At 45.5% G+C, this 7,717-nt stretch overlaps 1 protein-coding gene across 2 annotated transcripts in view; it reads left to right on the top strand.

Moving 5' to 3' along the window:
* The first annotated feature begins 2,263 nt into the window (after nt 1–2,263).
* The window catches only part of psme3ip1 (proteasome activator subunit 3 interacting protein 1), a 74,608-nt gene continuing 69,154 nt past the window's right edge, over nt 2,264–7,717 (top strand). The window contains exon 1 of one of the 2 annotated variants that reach the window (XM_078400294.1): nt 2,264–2,393. The gene's annotated coding sequence lies outside the window, so the exon portion shown is untranslated. Of the gene's footprint in view, nt 2,394–2,730; nt 3,475–7,717 lie in introns of those variants that run through there. The other variant, XM_078400295.1, reaches the window with a different exon arrangement.

Below are 7,717 nucleotides of genomic sequence, written 5' to 3'. Positions count from 1 at the left end.
ACAAGGAATTTCAATGCACCCTGGTGTATAATGACAGTAAAATAATCCAACACTTATGAAAAATGAAAGGCAAGAAATATTAAACTATAATCACAAAAGTAAAAATGCATTTTCAGAAAAATGGTTCGACGGTTCAATCTTTATTGTCATGTGTACCATTTAAGGTACAGTGAAATTTGATTTACCATACAGTCATACCAAAAAAAAAGCAACAAGACACACAACTACATAAAAGTTAACATAACCATCCACCACAGCAGCTCCACCACATTCCCTCACTGTGATGGAAAGTAATGAAGTCTTATCTTCATTTATCCAACCAATGTCTGCTTCCATTTAAATTCCTGAAACAAGCATCCTTCAAAAATATATCTGCATTCTTCCTTTTACTGTTCTGAATAACATCATTGGCAACGTTGAAAAGGTTCAAAAGAAGAGGAGTTGAAGATCACCTTCAACATCTCACATTTTTAGCATTCATTTTTTTCATTCTCCTCTCCTGGTTTTCCTTCATTTTTCACAACTTGCAGCAATTCCAGAGAGATAGACAATAGACAATAGGTGCAGAAGAAGGCCATTTGGCCCTTCGAGCCAGCACCACCATTCAATGTGATCATGGCTGATCATTCTCAATCAGTACCCCGTTCCTGCCTTCTCCCCATACCCCCTGACTCCACTATCCTTAAGAGCTTTATCTAGCTCTCTCTTGAATGCATTCAGAGAATTGTCCTCCACTGCCTTCTGAGGCAGTGAATTCCACAGATTTACAACTCTCTGACTGAAAAAGTTTTTCCTCATCTCCGTTCTAAATGGCCTATCCCTTATTCTTAAACGGTGGCCCCTGGTTCTGGACTCCCCGAACATTGGGAACATGTTTCCTGCCTCTAGCGTGCCCAACCCCTTGCAAACCCCTCCGTAATAATCTTATATGTTTCGATAAAATCCCCTCTCATCCTTCTAAATTCCAGTGTATACAGGCCTAGCCGCTCCAGTCTTTCAACATATGACAGTCCCGCCATTCCGGGAATTAGCCTAGTAAACCTACGCTGCATGCCCTCAATAGCAAGAATATCCTTCCTCAAATTTGGAGACCAAAACTGCACACAGTACTCCAGGTGCGGTCTCACTAGGGCCCTGTAAAACTGCAGAAGGACCTCTTTGCTCCTATACTCAATTCCTCTTGTTATGAAGGCCAACATTCCATTGGCTTTCTTCACTGCCTGCTATACCTGCATGCTTCCTTTCAGTGACTGATGCACTAGGACACCAAGACCTCGTTGTACGTCCCTTTTTCCTAACTTGACACCATTCAGATAATAATCTGCCTTCTTATTCTTACCACCAAAGTGGATAACATCACACTTATCCACATTAAACTGCATCTGCCATGCATCCGCCCACTCACACAACCTGTCCAAGTCACCCTGCAACCTCATAGCATCTTCCTCACAGTTCACACTACCACCCAGCTTTGTATCATCTGCAAATTTGCTTATGGTACTTATAATCCCTTCATCCAAGTCATTAATGTATATTTTGTTATTTATTAGCCATCACCATCCACATGTAGCTGCTGCCACCACCACTTGCACAAATCGCTCTGGACTCCACTCTATCACAGTCTTTTCTTTTGTTCTTTTTGCCTCTTTTCCCTTCTACTTAAAACTTGTTTTACTTGTACTTTCTCCAGTTCTTATTAAAGTTATTTACCTGAAATATTACCTCAGTTTCTCGCGCCACAGATGCTGTATGGCTTGCTGAGCACTCCAGCATTTTCTATTTCATATTACCAGCAGTATTTTCCTCTTAAGAAAACCACTCTTACCTTTGTCTCTTGCCTCACCTTGGACTTGCCATCCCTCCTTCATCTCTCCAAGATACCTGTGCCCCATCACTGGCAGCCCTGACTTCAACTGCCTAAATCTTTCAATCTTGCCTTGTTGATACTGCACCAGCCGCCGCTGTTGGGCTGTAAACGTGCAGTCCCTCATGCATGCAGTTGCAGATTTAACATTTAGTGTTCGCAAGCAAAAGTTTAAAAGATTTACTATCAGCAGCAGATTTTATCTGCGGTGGCCAAGGATTCCAAACAGGAATGGTTCTGGGGCACAGATGGGAAAGATACTCTCTCATCTGGCTTTAGTTATCGTCACAATATCTGCCTTTGAGACTGGATGTCCACTTGCTTGATGTCACAGCTCACTACTTTGATGGTGCCACATAAACACAGGTTGTTGTTGTTGTTGTTGACTGACGTTGGTCCAGGCTGCGTCTGCCCGCCCGCAGCAGCAGCAGCAGCAGCAGCAGCAGCAGCTCCTCCCGGAACCTTCGCGAGGGGCGCGAGCAGCGGGGGGAAGGAGTTGTGGCAGCGACGGGGAAGCGGTGCCGGACAGGTGAGGGTCCGGGGAGGCGCGCGGCCCGGGGGCGCTCGGACTGGACAGTCGCAGCTCGGCCTCAGGCTCAGCCTCACCTCAGCCCCAGCCTCGCCTCAGCCTGTGGCCCCCTCGGCTGGGCTCGGGCTTGCTGGGCCGAGCAAGTCAGCCGGGCCCCGGGATCAGGCCGGCCCCGGGCGGCGGCGGGGGGAGGGGGGAGGGGATGCTCCACCTGGGCCCGGTGTGAGGTCGAGGGATTGAGCTGCGCAGTTCTGCCATCTCCCCCCCGGCTCCAGTGTTCACCCACCGCCCCGGCCTCACCCACCGCCCCGGCCTCACCCACCGCCCCGGCTCCAGTGTTCACCCACCGCCCCGGCTCCAGTGTTCACCCACCACCCCGGCCTCACACACCGTCCCGGCTCCAGTGTTCACCCACCGCCCCGGCCTCACACACCGCCCCGGCTCCAGTGTTCACCCACCACCCCGGCCTCACCCACCGTCCCGGCTCCAGTGTTCACCCACCGCCCCGGCCTCACCCACCGCCCCGGCCTCACCCACCGCCCCGGCTCCAGTGTTCACCCACCGCCCCGGCTCCAGTGTTCACCCACCACCCCGGCCTCACACACCGTCCCGGCTCCAGTGTTCACCCACCGCCCCGGCCTCACACACCGCCCCGGCTCCAGTGTTCACCCACCACCCCGGCCTCACCCACCGTCCCGGCTCCAGTGTTCACCCACCGCCCCGGCCTCACCCACCGCCCCGGCCTCACCCACCGCCCCGGCTCCAGTGTTCACCCACCACCCCGGCCTCACCCACCGCCCCGGCTCCAGTGTTCACCCACCGCCCCGGCCTCACCCACCGCCCCGGCTCCAGTGTTCGCCCACTGTGAAATCCAGCTGAGGCGAGGCCATGTCAGGCGCAGAAGGTCAATGTGCCTCATACCTGCCAAAGGATGGGCCTCGCGTCCTTGCCAACGGTATCGACGGGCTGAGCGGCTCTCTTATCATATCCTATTGCAATGTCTTCCCATTGCATCCCGCAATCCAGCAGTTACATCAGGTCTTCGTATATTATGTAGTAGGACAATGGAGACAACAGCAAGGTGATGTAATTTTAAACTGAGCCAGATCATTCAAGAGTATTGGGAAACACTTGCACTCAAACGTAGATAATTTAAAAGTGAAATCCATAGATACTTGAGATAACAAAGCCGCTGAAAGTTCTGCACCCAGATAGGTGACTAGAATTGTTGGATCACCCATGATTGCATTGCATGGTCTAACGGACTTGGCTGGTCTGTTTGTATGTTCCTGGGGTGTGATCTTTTGTATCCACGCTGAAGAGATTAGCACCACCCATTACTGTAGTGGACATGTCTTCAAATATGGTGTAGGTGTTAAACCTTTAACACTTCTAACATGGGAACAAATATGCTGCCTCAGAACTATTGTTTTATTGAGATGCACCAGTTTCCTCTTATTTGTATCGTGAAGGTACAGAGAAATCAAAATGATGAGATGAATCACCATGTAAATATAAATTTGATTTATGCTCTTTCTGAATAACAGTAAATTGTTTATTTGTGTAATCTTATTTGTTCCTGTTTTATTAAAAGACATTCATTTCCCAAATAAAATATATTTCAAGGAGAGAGGAAAATGTAGCAGGGCAGGGGAATGAATTACTTTATAAAGAAGGAGTTTTGGACATCATATCCTGTGTATTTTTATTTATAATTTGTCAATGAATCTCTAGTAATCTGTTTAGTTTTCAGATTTTATCTAGTGGCTGTTTTTATTCAATATTATTCAGTTATTTTATTATTGATAAGTTACTTGAAGTGAAGCAACATATCGCAGTGTTTTGTTACATGTGATTCTATATCCATGGCATTTGATGTCAATAAAAGCCAGTATATTAGCTCTATTTTAAGGGTGGCACAGTGGCGCTGCCAGTAGAGTCGCTGTCTCACAGTGCCAGAGACCAGAGTTCTCCCTGTAACTGCATGGGTCCTCCAGGTCCTCCGGTTTCCTCCCACACCCCAAGGACGTGTGGGTTTGTAGGCTAATTGGCCTCTGTAAATTGCCCCGAGTGTGTAGGGAGTGGACACGAAAGTGGGATGGCAGTTGATTGATGGTCAGCTTGGACTTGGGCCTGAATCCATACTGTGCCAATTTAGTTGCAATTTATCTTGTTATTTTTTATAAATTCTGTTGTGGAAATGGAAACATATCGGTGGATTCTGCAGCCGCCCTCTACAAGGCCACAAGTGCAGATATTGTTGCAGTGATACTTTGTTATAGTGTGACCTGTCGCTCTGTGTTAGACATTTATAAATTATTTTGTTGAAGCTTTGAGTGCTTTAGGGCTTTCAAAAATACTTTGGAGTATCAGTATATAGCTGTGTTATATATATCAAATACAAAATAATATCCATTATTTTGTACTTGAGCTAAAGATAACAGATTCTTGAAACAACCCTTTGCCATAATTTATTTAGCTAAATTAATTTATTTAATTCCCAGGTATTAAATAATACCTGGGAAATGTCAAGAGTTTTTATGTGGCATGCACTGTATTTCTATGTCCACTTGTTTATGAACGATTGTCACTATTAAGCTTCTCTGGGTCCAGTGCTGTACCCTGCCTATTTAAAAAGTTGATTTTTGAAATAAGAATGAATTGGGGAACATAACATTCTGAATGTTAAAACACCGACAGTGGCTCATGAAAGTAAGCATGCAGGTACAGCAGGCAGTGAAGAAAACCAATGGAATGTTAACATAACAAGAGGAGTTGAGTATAGGAGCAAAGAGGTCCTTCTGCAGTTGTACAGGGCCCTAGTGATATCGCACCTGGAATACTGTGTGCAGTTTTGGTCTCCAAATTTGAGGAAGGATATTCTTGCTATTGAGGGCGTGCAGCGTAGGTCTACTAGGTTAATTCCCGGAATGGCGGGACTGTCGTATGTTGAAAGACTGGAACGACTAGGCTTGTATACACTGAAGTTTAGAAGGATGAGAGGGGATCTTATCGAAACATATAAGATTATTAAGGGGTTGGACACGTTAGAGGCAGGAAACATGTTCCCAATGTTGGGGGAGTCCAGAACCAGGGGCCACAGTTTAAGAATAAGGGGTAGGCCATTTAGAACGGAGATGAGGAAAAACTTTTTCAGTCAGAGAGTTGTAAATCTGTGGAATTCTCTGCCTCAGAAGGCAGTGGAGGCCAATTCTCTGAATGCATTCAAGGGAGAACTAAATAGAGCTCTTGAGGATAGCAGAGTCAGGGTGTATGGGGAGAAGGCATAAACGGGGTACTGATTAAGAATGATCAGCCATGATCACATTGAATGGTGGTGCTGGCTCGAAGGGCCGAATAGCCTACTCCTGCACCTATTGTCTATTGTATGTTCTAACGATGACCTGACATTTAAAAAAAATCATTAACTTTCTAAAGTATCTTTAGATGCTGACTTTTAGCTCTTGATATATGCCTGGCCAAATAACGTTTTACAAATGTTATTGTTAAAATTTAGTTTAATCCCCACTACGGTATGCAAGTATCATAATCCTCATTACGATACTTGCATATGACAAAGTTTTGACAAGGAGTAAACATGTCTAGTGGCTAAAACAATTTGAGATGAAGAAGCAAGGACAGTTGTTACAATTTAGAATGAAATAATAGAGGAAGCACATTGAAAATTAACGTTCTGAATGAATTTGGATGAAACTGTTGACCAAGAATAATTTGGTGGAAGATGGAGAATGACTGGGGAAATGAACTGATGCGGTGGCTTCTCGAAAAGAACTAGTCAGACATGATTTATTGAATGTTCAAATGCTACCCTGTATCATTCTCTGCTCCTGGTTTTTTAACACCAAGTGAATAACAGAATCACTAAAAAGTGACAATGTGACAGGAAGGTCTTTGACTCTGTATGGGTCCTGTGCAAGAACAATCTATCTTGGACCATTCCACTGCTTCTCCTCATTGCCCTAAAAACATGTTGCCTCACAAGTATTTAACCAGCTCTACTTTATCTGCTGCAAGTGAACCTGGATCCACTGCTACTCTAATGGTGCTTTCCAGATTTCAAGCATTCATCATGGTTTACAAGGTCACATTTGTTTCTTCTTTTTAAAATAGAGACGGAACATGTTAGAAATATTTGTCAAGTATAGGTTCTCTGCAGATGCTGGCTGACTTGCTGAGCTTTTTTAGACAATAGACAATACACAATAGACAATAGGTACAGGAGTAGGCCATTCGGCCCTTCGAGCCAGCACCGCCATTCAATGTGATCATGGCTGTTCATCCACAATCAGTACCCTGTTCCTGCCCTCTCCCCATACTCCCTGACAATGCTATCATTATGAGCTCTATCTAACTCTCTTGAAAGCATCCAGAGAATTGGCCACTGCCTTCTGAGGCAAAGAATTCCACAGATTTACAAATCTCTGAGTGAAAAGGTTTTTCCTCATCTCCGTTCTAAATGGCCTACCCCTTATTCTTAAACTGTGGTCCCTGGTTCTGGACTCCCCCAACATTGGGAACATGTTTCCTGCCTCTAGCATGTCCAATCCCTTAATAATCTTATATGTTTCAATAAGATCCCCTCTCATCCTTCTAAATTCCAGTATATACAAGCCCAGTCGCTCCAGTCTTTCAACATATGCCTTTCCTGCCATTCCGGGAATTAACCTAGTGAACCTACGTTGCACTCCCTCAATAGCAAGAATGTCCTTCCTCAAATTTGGAGACCAAAACTGCACTCAGTACTCCAGGTGTGGTCTCACTAGGTCCTGTACCAAAGTGGATAACCTCACATTTATCCACATTAAACTGCATCTGCCATTCATCTGCAAAGGATATCCTTTCTTTGTCCCGCCCCCTGACATCAGTCTGAAGAAGGGTCTCGACCCGAAACGTCACCCATTCCCTCTCTCCTAGATGCTGCCTGACCTGCTGAGTTACTCCAGCATTTTGTGAGGCCCTGGGGATTTATCAGCCTTCAGTCCCATCAGTCTACCCAACACCATTTCCTGCCTAATGTGAATTTCCTTTAGTTCCTCCGTCACCCTAGGACCTCTGCCCACTAGTACATCTGGGAGATTGTTTGTGTCTTCCTTAGTGAAGACAGATCCAAAGTACCTGTTCAACTCGTCTGCCATTCCCTTGTCCCCATAATAAATTCACCTGCTTCGGTCTTCGAGGGACCCACATTTGTCTTAACTATTTTTTTCCTCTTCACATACCTAAAGAAGCTTTTACTATCCTCCTTTATATTCTAGGCTAACTTACCCTCGTACCTCATATTTTCTCCCCGTATTGCCTTTTCA

Source organism: Rhinoraja longicauda, chromosome 6 (genome assembly GCF_053455715.1).
Source record: "Rhinoraja longicauda isolate Sanriku21f chromosome 6, sRhiLon1.1, whole genome shotgun sequence".
NCBI classification, from domain to species: domain Eukaryota; kingdom Metazoa; phylum Chordata; class Chondrichthyes; order Rajiformes; family Arhynchobatidae; genus Rhinoraja; species Rhinoraja longicauda.
This window is presented reverse-complemented; position numbering and strand designations above follow the sequence as displayed.